The 18,430-nt window shown below is 44.2% G+C and overlaps 1 long non-coding RNA gene across 1 annotated transcript in view; it reads right to left on the reverse strand.

Annotated features, from left to right (window-relative positions):
• LOC308465213 overlaps positions 1-18,430 on the reverse strand; it is a 266,569-nt gene that overhangs the window by 234,913 nt on the left and 13,226 nt on the right. The window lies entirely within an intron of this gene.

Genomic DNA, 18,430 nt, shown 5'->3' on the forward strand with positions numbered 1-18,430 from the left:
TTTATGCAGCAATAGTGGAACGAGTCCAGTGGGTTACATGCAACTAACGTAGAGCAGAACAACTGACATTAATGGACCTGAGGTTAGCCATGTCTATTCCTCTCATGACTATACCCTGAGAAGGACTAGAATTGCCTACAACTTGGGACAGGCAGATCTCTGCATTTTATTTTCTCTCCATTTTTCATTTTTTCCACTCTTACGGTTTTTCACATTTCCACAGCAGTTTGCGATTTCTTCCTCCTGGGCCGTGTCCAGAAAGTGGGGTTGGGGGATGAATGTTCAGACCCCTAGACTCTCACTTGTGGGGGCCTTGGGTTTCTGCCCTCTCCCCCATGCTTTTTAACATCTACATGAAGCCTCTGGGAGAGATCACCAGGGGGTTTGGGCTGGGTGTTCATCAGTATGCAGATGATACCCAGCTCTACCTCTCTTTCAAATCAGAACCAATGAAGGCGGTGAAGGTCCTGTGTGAGTGCCTGGAGGCGGTTGGAGTATGGATGGCGGCTAACCGATTGAGATTGAATCCTGACAAGACAGAAGTAATTTGGGGGGGAACAGGGGGCGGGCGGGTGTGGGGGACTCCCTGGTCCTGAATGGGGTAACTGTGCCCCTGAAGGTTCAAGTGCACAGTCTGGGAGTCATTCTGGACTCACAGCTGTCCATGGAGGTGCAGGTCAATTCTGTGTCCAGAGCACCTGTCTACCAGTTCCATCTGGTACGCAGGTTGAGACCCCACCTAGCCGCGGACTGCCTCGCCAGAGTGGTGCACGCTCTAGTTATCTCCCACTTGGAATACTGCAATGTGCTCTGCGTGGGGCTGCCTTTGAAGGTGACCTGGAAACTATAACTAATCCAGAATGCGGCAGCTAGACTGATAACTGGGAGTGGCCACCAAGACCATATAACACCAGTCCTGAAATACCTATATTGGCTCCCAGTACGTTGCCAAGCACAATTCAAAGTGTTGGTGTTGACTATTAAAGCCTTAAACAGCCTTGACCCTGTATACCTGAAGGAGTGTCTCCACCCTCATCATTCTGCCTGGACACTGAGGTCCTGCTCCGAGGACCTTCTGGTGGTTCCCTTCCTGCGATAAGTGAGGTTACAGGGAACCAGGCAGAGGGCCTTCTCTGTAGTCATGTCTGCCCTGTGGAAAGCCCTCCCATCAGATGTCAAGGAAATAAACAACTACCTGACTTTTAGAAAACATCTGAAGGCAGTCCTGTTTAGGGAAGTTTTTAATGTTTGATGTCTTATCATATTTTAGATGTTCTGTTGTGATCTGCCCAGAGTGGCTGGGATACAATTGTTGTTGTTGTTGTTGTTGTTGTTGTTGTTGTTACTGTCCTCCTGAAAACTCATCAGCATTTTAGTGCAAATTTTTGCTAATGTACACATTTTTGTATTCAAAATGTTGTCTAAGATACACAATTTTTCCAAGCAATTTTCCCTAATACAGAGCATTCAATATGCTATATTTCCTAATATAGTTATGTTCACTAATTGCCCTAACAGGTGCAGTTTTTAAAACTTTACTAGGCTGGAGAACTGAATTGAAAAATTCACAGAATTGAGGGACGGCCGAGTTCTGGTTTATTTTTTCCAGAAGATTTGAATTAATTAGCTCTACCTTTAAATGCAACCTGAACAGCTTTTCTCCCCACAGTCCTTGTCCCCACCACACACACCAAACAGCTGCTACTCACTCTAATGTCCAAGTGTCTCAAACTCCCCCCAAACTCGGCCCTCCAGATGTTTTGGGACTACAACTTCCATCATCCCTGACCACTGGTCCTGTTAGCTAGGGATGATGGGAGTTGTAGTCCCAAAACATCTGGAGGGCTAAGTTTGGGGGTGCCTGCTCCATATGATTACCAGCACTGAGCACTACAATGAATGGTGAATGGTATGTGTGGGGGTCAAAAAGCTGGAGTTGTAGGGTAACCTTCTGTCCTACTTAAGAGAGGAAACTCCTCCCAGTGCAAGGATGCCTGATCTAAGTCTGGCTTAAGAACATAAGAAAAGCCTTCTGGATCAGGCCAATGCAGTGCCAGATTTACGTATAAGCTAAACAAGCTATAGCTTAGGGCCCCACTCTCTTGGGGGCCCCAAAAAAATTAAAGGAGAAAAAAACCCCCTGGATGTCCATTTCCAAAATATAAGATAAAAAGCAAATAAAATAAAACCTACATACAGCAACAGTGTGTTGTGTTGTGTTGTGTTGTGTTGTGTTGTGTTGTGTTGTGTTGTGTTGTGTTGGCTCCTATGATGTAAGTCATGGGCCCCGCCTGCTAGCCTGCTCCCTGAAATATCACAGGTTTGCTCCTTTCTATATATAGGTTGTCTACATTCTGCATGTACAACATGTGCAAATGGCTTTAGATACCTATTGGGTCCATAAATCATCATGTAGCATATATTCAACACAAAAAAACAATGACAATTTGTTGTTGACAAAGGACAGCTGGACATATAAAGGGCCCCATTACCTTCAGTAGCCGAGGGCCTCATCAAACCTAAATCCGGCCCTGGGCCAATGGGTCATTTGTTCCAACTTCCTGTTCTCACGTGGAACAAGCAGGTGCCCTCATGGGAAACTTTCCTTAAAAGGCTTAAGAATTTGAGAAAAGCCTTGCTGGGAAGGTGATGGATAGGAGGTGAAAGACCCTGTGTGAGAGGCAGGGAAGGGATGATCTCCCAGGGTGGGAGGCTGGGAAAATGAAGGAAAGCTCCTAGGCAAGAGCTGGGAAGTTCCACCCCCTTTAATGTGACACAGCAGTTAAATTCTACCTCTCATAGAGAAGCATGTATGTATGCATGTACAGTATGTATGTATTTTTCTCTCTCTCTTTTTTGTGATTTTTAAAAAAAAAATATTTTGATTAATCTGTTTTTGTTATACCATATGCTGAAAAGTTTCAACAAAAATAGATTGAAAAGAAAAAGGAACTGGACTCCTTGGCAGGTTTTGAATAAACATACACAAATTTATTGTTACTAATATAATAGATAAGTTGAGGATCTTTACGTTTTTATAACATGCAGAGAATAATATGTGTTAAAAAATCAGGGAGAGGAGCTGAGGGAAGTCGTAGGGAAGATGGAGGGAGGGGGAGGAGGAAATGGGGGAAAACATAATGAAGATGATTTGTTGGAATAATTTGTTATGTGAAACTATTCAATAAAATTTAAAAAAGAAAGAAAAGAAAAAGGGAGGCCCTGCTGGTTGGGGCCATCTAATTCAGCATTTCCGCGGACAATCATATGCCTTTGGGAAGCTCCCAAGGCAGGACATGAGTTCAAGAGCCAATATGGTGTAGTGGTTAGGAGCGGTAGACTCGTAATCTGGTGAACTGGGTTCACGTCTCCGCTCCTCCACATGCAGCTACTGGGTGACCTTGGGCTAGTCACACTTCTCTGAAGTCTCTCAGCCCCACTCACCTCCCAGAGTGTTTGTTGTGGGGGAAGAAGGGAAAGAAGAATGTTAGCCACTTTGAGACTCCTTCGGGTAGCGATAAAGTGGGATGTCAAATCCAAACTCTTCTCTTCTTCTTCTTCTTCTTCTTCTTCTTCTTCTTCTTCTTCAAGAACAACTCTCCCCTCCTATGGCTTCTAGAAACTGGTACAGTGGACCCTCCAGATACAAACTTAATTCATTCTGGGGGTTTATTCGTCCCCCAAAAAATTATGTAAATAGAGGCGGGCTTCTGTGCACGCACGCGGCGCGATTGAGCGCTTCTGCACATGTGCAAGGCACGTAGAGCACTTCTGCACATGCGCGCCGGGCAAAACCCGGAAGTATACACTTCCAGGTTTGCTGAGGCCGTAACCCGCAGATTCCGTATCTAGAGGGATCCTTAAGTAGAGGTACGACTGTATTCAGAAACTTGGCTGCCTCTGACCAATTTGGCCATGACAGCTAGAAGCTATTAGAGCCTTGCCCTCCATGAATTTGTCCAATTCTTTTTTTTAAAGCCATCCAAGTTGGCAGCCATTCCTGCCTCTTGTGGGAGGGAGTTCCATAGTTTAATGTTGCACTGCATGAAGAAGTAAGTGAAGAAGCCTAAAGAGAAAGAAGCTTAAGGGCGCTGTATTAGTTAGCCCTAGTGGTGGCTGGTGCCCATTGGAATTAATAGAGTGGAAGGCAGGGAACCCTAATAATGTACGGAAATGCAATCAGTTAGGACAGATTTCTTGTATGCACACAAAATGTGTGCATTAGTAAAAACTGCAAACAAACAAAAAGTGTTTTTAGGAGAAATTTGCACTTAAATGCTGGCAAATTTTTGGGAGGATTTCTTAAAAGAAAACAAAGCTACAGAAATGTGGAGATCTGAATTTACGACTGGAAAAATGAAAGGGGGGGAATATGATAGCTCAGGCTTCCTCAGCCTTGACTCTCCAGATGTTTTTGGCCTAAAACTCCCATGATCCCTAGCTAGCAGGACCAGTGATCAGGGATGCTGGGAATTGTGGTCTCAAAACATCTGGAGGGCTGAGGTTGAGGAAGCCTGTGGTAGCTGCATCCATCCATACCCCTCACCTAACTTTTTGGGGTGCTTTAAGTTCCCTCCACCTTACTGGTTCTGAAATGGAATGCTTGTCGGATTGCGTCTGTGTGTGTTGTGGATCCTCTTTGTCTATAATTTTGGATGGGTGACAAGGGATCAAATCAAAACACTGGTCACACCCAACCCCTTTGTATCGCTTAAGGAACTAACGAGTTTGAGACATGCCAAATCGCCCACCTGTCACTTTTTTTTATAATAAATTTTATTGATTTTCCATACATTTATACATTTTTATCCAAAATACAACCAATTGTCTCTTTTTTGAACTTCCTTCAGCGTCTCTGACAATCATCCGTATTTATAACTGTAGTTACACATTCCCTTCTTTCGTATTGCCATTATACTTCCCTTCTCCCACTATTTCATATTAACAATACTTCTCTATTTTTACAGTGCCTCTTGAAATCCCACTAGCGTTGTGTTCACACCACATATGTTTTTCAGATAATCTACGAACTTTCCCCAGTCTTCGATGAACTTTTGGTCTTTGGTGTATCTGATTTTCCCAGTTAATTTATCCAGTTCCGCATAGTCTGTCAATTTCAGTCTCCATTCTTCTATCGTCGGTATTTCCTCTTGCTTCCATTTCTGGGCCAACAAGATTCTGGCTGCCGTTACTGCATATTGGAAGAGTTTACAGTCTTTTCTTCTTATATCCTTTCCTACAATCCCTAAAAGAAAAGCCTCCGGTTTTTTTTACAAAAGTATATCTTAACATTTTTTTCATTTCATTATATATCATTTCCCAAAAGCTTTTCACTTTCTTACATTCCCACCACACATGAAAAAACGTCCCTTCTTTTTCTTTACATTTCCAACATTTGTTACACATCTTATACATCTTTGCTAACTTTACAGGTGTGATGTACCATCTGTAAAACATTTTCATAACACTTTCTTTCAATGTCATACATGCAGTAAATTTTATATTCTCTTTCCACAATTTTTCCCATTCATCAAATTGAATATTATACCCAAAATCTTTTGCCCACTGTATCATTACCGATTTAACCTCTTCATCTTTCGTGTGCCATTCCAACAATATCTTATACATTTTTGACAGAGTTTTATATTCATTGTTTATTATATCTATTTGGAAATTAGATTCTTTTTCTACATACCCCTTTTCTTTCAGATCTTTTTTGAACATTTCATTTACTTGAAAATAATGCAACCAATCATATCTTTAACTTGTTCAAATGGTTTCAGTTTCCATTTTCCTCCTTCTTTAATTACCAATTCACCATATGTACTCCATTTACCTCTCATATTAATTTTCTTAACGCTCATTACCTCCAGCGGAGACAACCAATGTGGGACTTTTGGCTCCAATATATTTTTGTATCTATCCCATACTTCTATTAAAGAACTCTTGAAGATGTGGTTTCCAAATCCTTTATGAACTTTCTTCTTATCACACCATAAATACGCGTGCCAACCAAATCTGTTATCAAAACCTTCGAGATCTAATAATTCCTTGTTTTCTAATTTTATCCATTCTTTTAACCAACATAGGCAAGCTGCTTCATAATATAATTTCAAATCTGGCAGGGCGAAGCCACCTCTTTCTTTTACATCTGTCAATAACTTAAATTTAATTCTTGGCTTCTTCCCCTGCCAGATATACCTTGAAATCACTCTTTGCCATTCTTTAAGAATTCCTATACCCTTTATAATGGGTATAGTCTGAAATAAGAATAACATCTTTGGCAGTACGCTCATCTTTACCGTGGATATTCTCCCCCAAAAGGATAGTTTCATTCTACCCCACAGCTCCAGATCCCTCTTTATTCCCTTCCAAACCGGAATATAGTTATTTTGATACAAATCAATGTTCTTAGATGATAACCAAATTCCCAAATATTTTACCCTTTTCACCACCTCTATCTCCGTTTGTTGCTGCATTATTTCAATCTTAGTTTGTTCCATATTTTTTACAATCATTTTGGTCTACGGCCATACTACCCTGAACACGCCCGATCTCGCCCACCTGCCACTGGATTGTTTTCCTCCTGACCAGATGTTGCAACAGGTAGAAGACAGAAGACTCTTCCACTTCATCAATGTCAGTAAATGGATCAGTTTTGCATTGTTTTTTTTAAAAATGTTCTCGTTTTAGTGGGAGGGGTAGGACGTTGGAAACACAAAACTGCATTGCTTTGACAATGACACATGGTCTCTGCCAAATGATTGCTATTGCCCTAGGGCATGGGAGTGTCTGTTTTTACATGCGAATGTTTGGGGGGGCGGGTGCACACGTGTCTTTGTGTGCAGAGTTTAATTGCTTCCTTAACAGCCCTGATGGAGGGTGTCCACCAGATTGTAACCATTGCTTCTGCATCAGTGAAGGCCATGGAAAAAAGTATTCCTGCAGCTTTCCCAGTGGGGTGCTTTATTGCTACAGCAGAAGAAGAAGAGGAGTTTGGATTTGATATCCCGCTTTATCACTACCCGAAGGACTCTCAAAGCGGCTAACATTCTCCTTTCCCTTCCTCCCCCACAACAAACACTCTGTGAGGTGAGTGGGGCTGAGAGACTTCAGAGAAGTGTGACTGGCCCAAGGTCACCCAGCAGCTGCATGTGGAGGAGCGGGGAAGCGAACCCGGTTCACCAGATTACGAGTCCACTGCTCTTAACCACTACACCACACTGGCTCACACTGGCAATTGACACCTTGTGTGTGCCGACAGAATACAAATGCCCTAGGCGTTGTGTGTGACACATGCACAAAGTTAACCGCTTGTTTGACAGCATTGATGGCTGGTGGCTACAAGACTGTTGTCATCGCACCTGTGTTGAGGGGGAAGCACAGGAAATGAATTTGTGTGGTTTTCCCTTAGGGGGTGATCCAGTTGTGTTACCCCCATTGATCTAATCCACTGGTTTCTGGTGTATGTTCCACTTCTTTCCTGAATGAGCCTGAGACATTCAGCAAGGGCAGACGTCCAAGTTCTGTATCGCTAGACTCTGTGAACCCGAGCATCGGCCTCACCACCTTCCAACCCCAACCATGTCCTTGTCGAAGTAAGGGTAACGAAAATGCAGCTAAGAAGCTCAAATCATATACAGTGGTACCTCAGGTTAAGTACTTAATTCGTTCTGGAGGTCTGTTCTTAATCTGAAACTGTTCTTAACCTGAGGTACCACTTTAGCTAATGGGGCCTCCTGCTGCTGCCACGCCGCCAGAGCACGATTTTTGTTCTCATCCTGAAGCAAAGTTCTTAATCCGAGGTACTATTTCTGGGTTAGCGGAGTCTGTAACCTGAAGCGTCTGTAACCCGAGGTACCACTGTACATGACTGACACCCTTCTTTGGAAATGAAACCGATATCCAGACTTTAACATTCAAAACTTTACTTGCAGAAACTTAGAGATGAATTAAAACATAATATGTTTTATCCAAGCATGGGCTTTAGAGTCTCTCCCTCCCATAAAACAAGCTTCTCCTTGCGTACTTGCAAAACACTTGCTCTACTTAGCTGCCTACCTAGCTGGCTTGCCATCTCCCAGCTCTTTAGCATGCCTCCTTCCCTTCCCTTTGTGGTGCCCAGCTCTCTGTCCATGTTCAGTTCTCCTTGCCAATCTCTGAACGAGAAGCTGGAGAGTGGCGTTATTAAAAACCCAGCAATGCTTCTCTTGTACTTTCAAACTCCCCTGGCTTTTGTGCAGTTAGGGATCCTTTCACCCTTAAGAAGAAAGGTACGTGTACGTATTGAAGTAAAGGTAGGAAAAACGCAGCTTAGAAGCTCAAATCGTATATATGACTGGCACCCTTCTTTGGAAATTAAACAGACTTAACATTCAAAAACTTGACTTGCAGAAACTTATAGGTGAATCAAAACATAGTATTTACGGTCACATGCTTGTCCAAGCCTGGGCTTAGAGTCTCTTGCTCTAACTTCCAAACTGTATTTTCCTCTTCCCAGAGCTCAGCCCTCAGCCTTCTGTATCTCAGTTAGGCCATGCCTTGTAGCCATGAGAGATTTCCATTATTCCTTCTCCTGCAGCTTTGCTTTCTTTCTCTCAAGCTGAGAAGAAGCACCCCAACGCTCCATTCAATGTAGCAGTGTTGCCAGTGGATCCTGAAACACAGTCATCTGGCTTCACGCAAAAATGGAGTCTCTCCTTTCCCATGTGGCCAGCGTTAGGCCATCGCTTGAGAACTACTAGAGAACTCTCTAGAATTCAGTTACCAACCAATCAGATGTACATAGCAATGCATCCTGGCATTTACAATTTCAGTGAATTAAATTACTCTACTCAACAGTCCTTGGTCCACCACATGGAAGGGCACCACCATGTTGACCTTTGATGCCAGCCATGACTCCTCCACAACCCAGTGACCTTTTGACCAACTTTGAGTACTTCCACCTATCCAGGCAAAGCGCAACCTGCACTTATTTCATCACCATTGCTGGGCATGTTTGCACACACTCTTTCTCAGATTAAGACTGAACAGACAAACGCCTTGAAAAACCCAAATGGAAGTGTTTCCTTCCTCTTCTAGCCATTGCAAAGGAGAAGCAAAGACCTGTCTTTGGGCGGGGAAAATTGCGACATCGCTCGGAACAATTCCTCATTTCTGTAACACGGTGCCAAAACCTTCTGCTTTGTATGCAAAGGTCACAGGTTCAATCTCCTTCATCTCCAGGTAGGTCTGGGAATTACCTTTTTTAAAGCGGGGGTGGAAACATATTATATGACTATACACAAAAAATACCCTAACCCATACATCCTTTTATAAATTTGAAATTATTATCCTAATACTAATGTAAATGTTAGAGACGTGGGTGACGCTGTGGCCTAAACTACTGAACTTGCTGATCAGAAGGTTGGCAGTTCGATTCCCCACAACAGGGTGAGCTCCCGTCGCTCTATCCCAGCTCCTGCCAACCTAGCAGTTTGAAAGCACGTCAGTGTGCAAGTAGATAAATAGGTACCGCTCCGTCGGGAAGGTATACAGCATTTCCATGCGCTCTGACACTCGTCACGGTCCTCCGTGCGCCAGTAGCAGTTTAGTCCTGCTGGCCACATGACCTGGAAAGCTGTCTGTGGACAAATGCCGGCTCCCTTGGCCTGAAAGCGAGATGAGCGCCACAACTCCATAGTCGCCTTTGACTGGACTTAACCATCCAGGGGTACTTTACCTTACCTTTACCTAATGTAAATATTAATAGCCTACTGCATTTTGCATACATTCGATCCAAATATTGCCCTGTTTATCCACACAGAGTCTACCTCTGTAAGTAGTCCATTTGTTGGCTGCAGGTGTTATCATATTATCATGTGTGTGTGATGTTCCAGATTAAAATTGGCATTCACTGTCAGGGAACTGACATCGGAGCTAGAAGCGGAGGGAAGGCTCTCAAATGATGCTGGAGAAGGGCCCAGCAGGGAGAGAGGCAGCTCCGCAGATGGGGAAGCAAATCAGCGCAACACCAGGGATAAAGAGGGGCTGATGGGGGAATCGGCGAGAGGGCTCCAGGACTCTTCACCGGACACCAGTGGGGAGAGCACGGGTCCCCCACTACCCACGCCCACCCTGCGCAGAAGACTTCCGCGCAGAGAGAGTAGGAGGAGACTGGGTGTCAAACAACTTTTATGTTGGAAAAGATTTAAGAAACGCCCACTGACGGATTCTGCTAGCGACTGAGGCAGCCACGAAGTGAAGGGCTGCCCAGACTGAAAGGTTTAGCAAGGCAACAAAGCCTGGAGAGGCGGCAACTTACGCACGAGCAACCCCATACACATTACATTCACATAACAGCATCTGTTGGGCCACTGTGAGAACAGAATGCTGGACTAGATGGGTCACAGGCCTGGATCCAGCAGGGCTTTTCTTATATTCTTACTTTTTGCATGCTCTGCCATTGCATGATGCCCCACCTACCACTGGATTTTTGGGGATTCAGAAGGAATATTCCAACACCGGCCCCCAAATTTCAGAGGAGTTTGAAAGCTCGCATTGAAATTGCCTGTGCCACACCCCGCCACCCTGGGTGCCCTACGAACTACTGTAAGATCTTTGGATGAAGGGTGGTATACAAATTTAATAAATAAACAAAAATGTAATATAAACTCCACAACCCCGAGTTCCCTGCAAAAAGGGATTGGCTGTGAAACCACACTGGGAATCATAGCTCAGAGATGGGAATGGTGGAGGGGACTTTGTAACAGCTCTCAGCAGCTTTAAAAAAACTACAGCTCCCAGAATCCTTTGGAGGATGTTGTGACTGTTTGAACCGGTATCATAGAGCTTAAGGTGAATGGTGCAAATGTGGCGATTGTTATCTCCACTGCCATTGGTCAGTTGTGTCCTGTACTTAAAGTTGCATCAGTAAGGACACATTCACACCCTACATCTAAAGCAATGTGATACCGGTTTAAACAGTTATCCGCTTCCCCCAAAGAATTGCGGGAGCTGTAGTTTGTGAAGGGTGCTGAGAGTTGTAAAGGTACAGGGACCCCTGACCGTTAAGTCCAGTCGCAGACGACTCTGGGGTTGTGGCTCTCATCTCACTTTAGTAGCCGAGGGAGCTGGAGTTGTCCGCAAACAGCTTCTGGGTCATGTGGCCAGCATGACTAAGCTGCTTCTGGCGAACCAGAGCAGCACACGGAAACACTGTTTACATTCCCGCCGGAGCGGTACCTATTTATCTACTTGTACTTTGATGTGTTTTCGAACTGCTAGGTTGGTAGGAGCAGGGACCAAGCAACAGGAGCTCACCCCATTGTGGGGATTTGAACCGCCAACCTTCTGATCAGCAAGCCCTAGGCTCTGTGGTTTAGACCACAGCGCCACCCATGTCATTAGGAGACCCCTATTCCTCTCTCAGGTCTACAATTCCCAGAGTGGTTTAACAATCAATTCCTCTTCACAGGGTCTCCTAACGAAACCAAGCACTCTTAAAAAACTAGTTTCCAGGATTCTTTGTGTGAAGCCATGGATTTTTAAAGTGGCGTCATAGTATTTTAAACATACGATGTAAATGTGGTCCTTTTTTGGCTAGAGAACGGCGTCACAAAATTCCGAGAAGTGAGAATTTCGAAGGATGCCAGTGTTGTGCTTTGCATATTGTTCTGAAAGCACAAGTTTGATAGGTTAGCCTTTAAATGCTGACCGAATTGAATTTATCCTCCATTCTTAGTTGGCAACAGACTGCCAACAGCACACAGGCAGTTTTCCACATCCAATTAAAGCGTAATGACTCGCCCAGGTTACCAAATGTTTGCTCTGCAAAAATTGCGCTGTGCTCTGAAGACACTCTCTGAAGCAATTTTGGCGTGAGGTGGCATAGAAGTCCGTGAAGCAAGGGAATGTGTGAGCAACAGGCCAGACCTCAAACCCCACAGTCTCCGTGCGCAATGCAACCTTGTGAAATTAGCTCATGTTCGAAACAGGACACACACACCTCTCTTGTTTTTCTTGTCTTTCTACATTCTCCTGTGTGTACATCGTAAAGGTATGTTGTGGACCTTCCCTTAATTGCATGGTGGGAGCAGGACAGATACAAGGGAAAGTACTGGTTGTGGCAGTTTAGCAACAATGGCTTGGGCGCTTTCTTCCTTAAGGCTCACACCAGAAGCAAGCACTCCTTTCTCTAATAATAGATGCATGGGGTGGACAAAGCAAACAGGGAGACACTTCCCTGCACTGCTGCCGCCCCCCGGTCCAAGAGGATACCATGTTCAGTGGCATCAAAAGCCAATGAGACATTGAAATATTCAGACCAAATCCACATCATCATCATAATTTATAATTTATACCTCCCCATCTGGCTGGGTTTCCCGAGCCACTCTGGGCAGCTTCCAACAGAATATTAGAATACAGTAGTCCAAACATTAAAAGCTTCCCTAAATAGGACTATCTTCAGATGTCTTCTAAAAGTCTGGTGGTGGTTGTTCTCTTTGACATCTGGTGGGAGGGCGTTCCACAGGGCAGGTGCCACTACCAAAAAGGCCCTCTGCCTGGCTCTCTGTAGCTTAGCTTCTCGCAGTGAGGGAACTGGCAGAAGGCCCTTGGCGCTGGACCTCAGTGTCCGAGTAGAACAATGGGGGTGGAGATGCTCCTTCAGGTATACCGGACTGAGGCCATTTAGGGCTTTAAAGGTCAGCATCATGGGCTTTAAAGCTCTATAATACCCCATTAAACAATCATAAAAAGGTAAAGGTACCCCTGACCATTAGGTCCAGTCACGGATGGCTCTGGATTTGCACGCTCATCTTTCTCTGTAGGCTGAGGGAGCTGGTATTTGTCCGCAGACAGCTTCCGGGTCATGTGGCCAGCATGACTAAGCCGCTTCTAGCAAACCAGAGCAGCACACCGAAACGCCGTTTACCTTCCCGCCGGAGTGGTACCCGTTTATCTACTTGCACTTGATGTGCTTTCGAACTGCTAGGTGGGCAAGAGCTGGGACCGAAAAACAGGAGCTCACCCCGTCGTGGGGATTCAAACTGCCAACCTTCCGATCGGCAAGCCCTAGGCTCGGTGGTTTACCCCACAGCACCACCTGTATCCCCTTAAACAATCATAGCTTCTCCCAAAGAATTCTGGGAGCTGTAAAAGGTGCTGAGAGTTGTTGGGATACCTCCCGACATGATTCCTCTCAAAGAGCTATAATTTCTAGGAAGAGGGATTGATGGTTGAATTATTATGAGAACCGTAGCTCTGGGAGGGGAATAAGGGTGCCTCCTAATGACTCTCAGCACCCTCAACGAACTACAGCTCCCAGAATTCTTTGGGGGAAGCCATAGTTTTTAAAGTGGTACCATAGTGCTTTCCATGTAAGGAAGTGTAAGGAGTTTTAGTTTGGGGAGGGGCAATTGTAAACATTTCAGCCTCCCATTAAAATGAGCACTAAGTGGGCATCCTTGAGCAAAGGATGTAGATTTGCAGATTTTATTTTATTTGTAGATTTTTATTCAAGTTGGCACTTGTAGATTTGACTCAGGAGAAAGGATTTGTGTTAATTGGCTGGTGAATGCCAGCTACCGACTGTTTTATCATCTGCAACAGTTAATTATGTGATCATTACCATTTGTACTTTTCATTTTTAATCTCACCACTTACAACACACACACCTGTGACTCAGAATAACACTTCCTGCAGGCATAGAAGTTTGTACCCTAGTAAATGTGTCATGCCACAGAGCTCTTCCCTGTTTGGATTAAATATACAGCCTGTCAGTCCTTGATTTTGTCCGGCTTTTGGGGGGCTTCCTGGACTTCAGTGAAAGAGATCAGGGCATCACATAATTTATTAGACCTGCTCAGGTTTCAAGGAATGCAAAGAACAGGGAGGGTGAATCAGTGTTGCCTATTTTACAAAAGTAAAATTTTCATTAATTGCTCTGTCTATTTTTACATGGTGTCCCGCCTATTGCTGGCATGCAGCCCCCCCAGAATATGGGCCATAAAATAATGCAGCTCTCAGGACGAGATGACGACGATTTCCACCCTTGGAACAAAGCCACCCAGGTCTGTAACTCCCTTACCCCCAGAGGGCCAAATTCAACATGTCAGCAACACAGGCCACCTGTCAATCACCTGATATCGCAGTGGTGTTAGGTGATGTCATAGGAGCCAACTCTGAGGGGCCAAAAGGTCTTTAGCCTGCCCCCTCAAAAATATTTGAGGGGACCACCACCCAAGTAGATGTTCATTGCCATTCAAATGGTGTGCGTGCACCGTGTTGTGTGATTGATTATATGGGGTGGAGCTTACCCGCCCCCACCCCAATATTTTATTCAAGTTGGCACTCCTGGGTGATGCTGTGATTCGAAACCCTGACTATTGGGATTTCGTTGCATAATTGGGAGCTACTTGAAAGCCCTTTTGCAAACAGCCCCGTGCTGCTCTTTAAACCTTTGAAAGCCAGAGATTTAAAGACCAGCGCAGGGTAGCTTGCAAATGGGCTTTCAAATAGCCCTGCATTGCACTTAGGCTATGCACAGCTGTTCTCAGCAAGAGATTGAGTGCACACAGCCAAACTGAGCAGGATTTTGGCCCCATTCATCAGCTGATTTAAAAAAAACCCCACCACCGCCACCAGTACCTGAACACCCCCATCTCTCCCCCCACCACACTTTTCTTTCCACATCTCAGATTGAGGAAAGCAATCAACTCAAGATTTGGGGTATTCCTTTTTCCATTCTGGTGCTATATGGCTGCAGATTCACTTGGCCTGATCTGGACAGTTTCCTGCATGCCTTCCGACAGCCCCACCCAACAAGCTGGGGCATAAAACAGCCACAAGTCAATCTACATGGAGCAACCCAGCCTCTCTGCCTTCAGGACCTAGCATTGTGATTGGCGATGAGTGAACGACACCCATTTTCTAACTTCCGGATGACAGCTTCCTCTTTCTCTCTCTTCAGATGCAGAAGCATAGTGCAAGGATTCGAGGTTTCACCATCTGTCTGGGAGTGGGGGGGTGATGCTTTAGCTCAAATTAGACATCATTTAAGTCCAGCTGACATTTGGGCTGCTATCCAATACCCACAAGTACAGTGGTACCTTGGTTCTCAAACTTAATCCGTTCCGGAAGTCTGTTCCAAAAGCAAAGCGTTCCAAAACCAAGGCATGCTTTCCCATAGAAAGTAAAGCAAAATGGATTAATCCATTCCAGACTTTTAAAAACAGCAATTTAACATGGATTTTACAATCTAACAAGACCACTGATCCTTAAAATGAAAGATATAAGCAATGTACTGCAGTCACACAATCAATCAGTCAGTAGCTGAACTGGGTTCCACACAGTCACGAAAACAGAACAAAAAAGAGCCGCAAAAACAAAAACGCAAAATAAATAGCAAAAACAGCCAGACCTCAGCGTAACACTCAAAACAGAAGTGTGGCACTCAAAACTGAGGCGTAACACTCAAAACGGAGCATGTTCGGCTTCTCAAAAAAGTTCGCAAACTGGAACACTTACTTCCGGGTTTGCAGTGTTTGGGTTCCAAGTTGTTTGAGTACCAGGGCGTTTGAGAACCAAGGTTCCACCGTAGAAACTACCATAAGCTTACTTGAGCTTGCTTCTAAGTAGACATGCAGATGGTACCCAATTCCATTCCTCTGCTTCACTGAATCCAGATTGACATTCCGAATCTACTGTAGTTGACACTATGCAGATGGGAGGGGAAAGCAGCAAAAGATGGGTTAATAAACACGTTTGGAAAGGCAGTGAATTACGGGGAATGTCCAAATTCCAATGACGATTCTTACAGAAAGAGGTCCCGAAATGTTCTACAGGTGGTCATTCGTAACTGGCCAGTGAAGAAATCCAACAGAATAATGAAAACAGAATCTGAACTGCAAGCAGGAATTTAAGTCACTGGATTTAGGAAATGCTTTACATTGTAAATACCTGGTTTTTTTTATGACCAGAGAAGCAGTATCAAGCTAACCTTTTAGGATACAGATCTACGAGATAAATCTTGGTCTCTAATTCATACTCTGCTGACAAAAGGCTGCTTTTCAAATCAAAAGGTTGTGCAAATAATTCCCACCACCACCTCCAATTGCAAGTGAGATATCCCTTCCCTGTACTTCCAAGAGAAAGATAATTGCAGTCTGGGAAAGACAACTGGAGAGGAAGGAGAAGATGGGTTCGAGCCATAAGACTATATTATAAGACTGTCAACTAGCCTAATAATATTCAGATACACTTCAACAGGCAGGAAGGGAAGAAGGGAATTATGCTGGCCTGAATGCAAGTATTGGAAGAAATATACCCAGGTTAGAGTCCCCAGACTCCTACTCTCCTAGTGATCTGTTTTCCAGAAACTTTCCAGATTATCCTTTAACAAATGCTCAAAATAAGCCCAGGTCTAGGGGTCACTATAGAAAAGCAAATTATGATACCTTTGGTTCGCTAAGAAGGTGGATAAGGATTTCATTTGTATGCTCCTCCTACATTCGGATATTATTATTATTATTATTATTATTATTATTATTTGTATATTGCCCTATACCCACAGGTCTCAGGGCAGTTCACAAGGATATAATATGTTCCCAAGAGACTTGGTCTCATGAACTTAACTCTCCCCCCCCCCCCCCGCCAACTTATATGGTTATAATTGTTTTCGCCAACCAGCTGTTAAGAAATATAAAAAGGGCCAAGGAAGTGGGAGCTCAACTGCCTTTATATCACCTGATTTAGCAGTGGAAGTCAGGATAGCAGGCTTTGGAATTCAAAATAATTGCATTTTGCTAAAACAAATCAAAACTGAATCGGGAACTTTGCTTTTCTGTATAAACATCTACCTTCCCCCTACTAATAGCCTGGACACTGACCACCAAGATTTGGTCAGATTTAACATCCCTATGGGAGCAGATCAGTCATAAATTCCACATAGCTTTTATAATTTTTTGTGGAAATTTCAATGCCCGAATTGGAGCAATTGTGGATGATCTCTTGCTACCTTTCAACATAGACTTGGGAGATATTTTCCTAACCTCTCATTGTTCTTTGGAGAAGCAAAGAGACTGAAATTGTTGGAATTTGTATCCCAACATAGTTTCTATATCCTTCATGGAAGTCTAATAATAATATTTAATAATAATATCTTTATTGTCATTGCCCCCTTCGGGGACAACGAAATTACTTGACTGCTCCATAAAAACACTAATTAATCAATACAGTATAATACAGCAAGGGAGATTAGATGACTTTCAAAGTCCGGGCTTCCCATTCAGGGCCGAGATCGCTCTGGAGAAGAAGCTGTTCTTAAGACGGCTCGTTCTTGTCTTCACCGTCCTGTATCTCCGTCCCGACGGCAAGAGCTCGAAGAGACAGTGACCAGGATGCGATGGATCTTTTACTATGTCCAGTGCCTTCCTATGGCACCTTGTGGCATAAATCTGCTCTAAGGTGGAGAGTGGGCAGCCAACAATGCTCTCTGCTGCCTTAACAACCCTGCACAACCCCATCCTGTCCTGGGTAGTACAGCTTCCGTACCACACACATAAGCCATACGTGAGCACGCTCTCAATGGCACAGTGATAGAAGGCAAGCAGCAGTTTCTAAGGGTCAGTATATATTGTATAAGTGCTATCGATCCCATTGTTGTCATTATTTACTTTTGTGAACACTTCTGAAGTCTTAGAACAAACGGAAGGCAGCCACTTTGCAATACCAGTGACCATAAATCTTGTAACAGAATGCATACCGGCAACCGGCAAGCGTGAGTGGAGAAATACAGGACAGGAAAAGACTGAAATGGTCTCACGGATTGAGCTGCAATATTCAAGAGACACTATTTAGTAATCATCCGACAAGCTTGCATCACCTTTTTATGAGCAAACCTTCAGATCCTGTTGATGTCTTCCAGCAAATTGCCACAGTGCTCAGGCCCTATCTGATAACTTCTACAACTAGTAACTACACACATTGCCTTGACAGTCAATGCAAAGCAGCTAAGAAAGTTCTGTTGTTGTTTAGTCATTTAGCCTACTGCTTCATCAAAATGTAATTTATTCGGGTGACTCTGCTAGTAAAGCCCTGTAAGGATCTCTCAGCACACACACCGTATCATCAGCATAAAGACTCTACAAGTGTTCTCTGCACTGTCCCCTCGTAAATTCAGCCAGATGCAAAAAGAGTGAAGAGCAATGGGGACCAGGGACATCTCTGTTTTGGACCCCTTCAAATAAAAGTCGGTGAGGAATCCTGATCATGGGTACTGTTGTTGTTGTTTAGTCGTGTCCAGCTCTTCGTGACCCCATAGACCAGAGCACGCCAGGCACTCCTGTCTTCCACTGCCTCCCACAGTTTGGTCAAACTCATACTGGTAGCTTTGAGAGCACTGTCCAACCATCTCGTCCTCTGTCGTCCCCTTCTCCTTGTGCCCTCAACC

The sequence above is a fragment of the Podarcis pityusensis genome (assembly GCF_964106645.2).
Source record: "Podarcis pityusensis genome assembly, chromosome: 16".
Lineage (NCBI taxonomy): Eukaryota > Metazoa > Chordata > Lepidosauria > Squamata > Lacertidae > Podarcis > Podarcis pityusensis.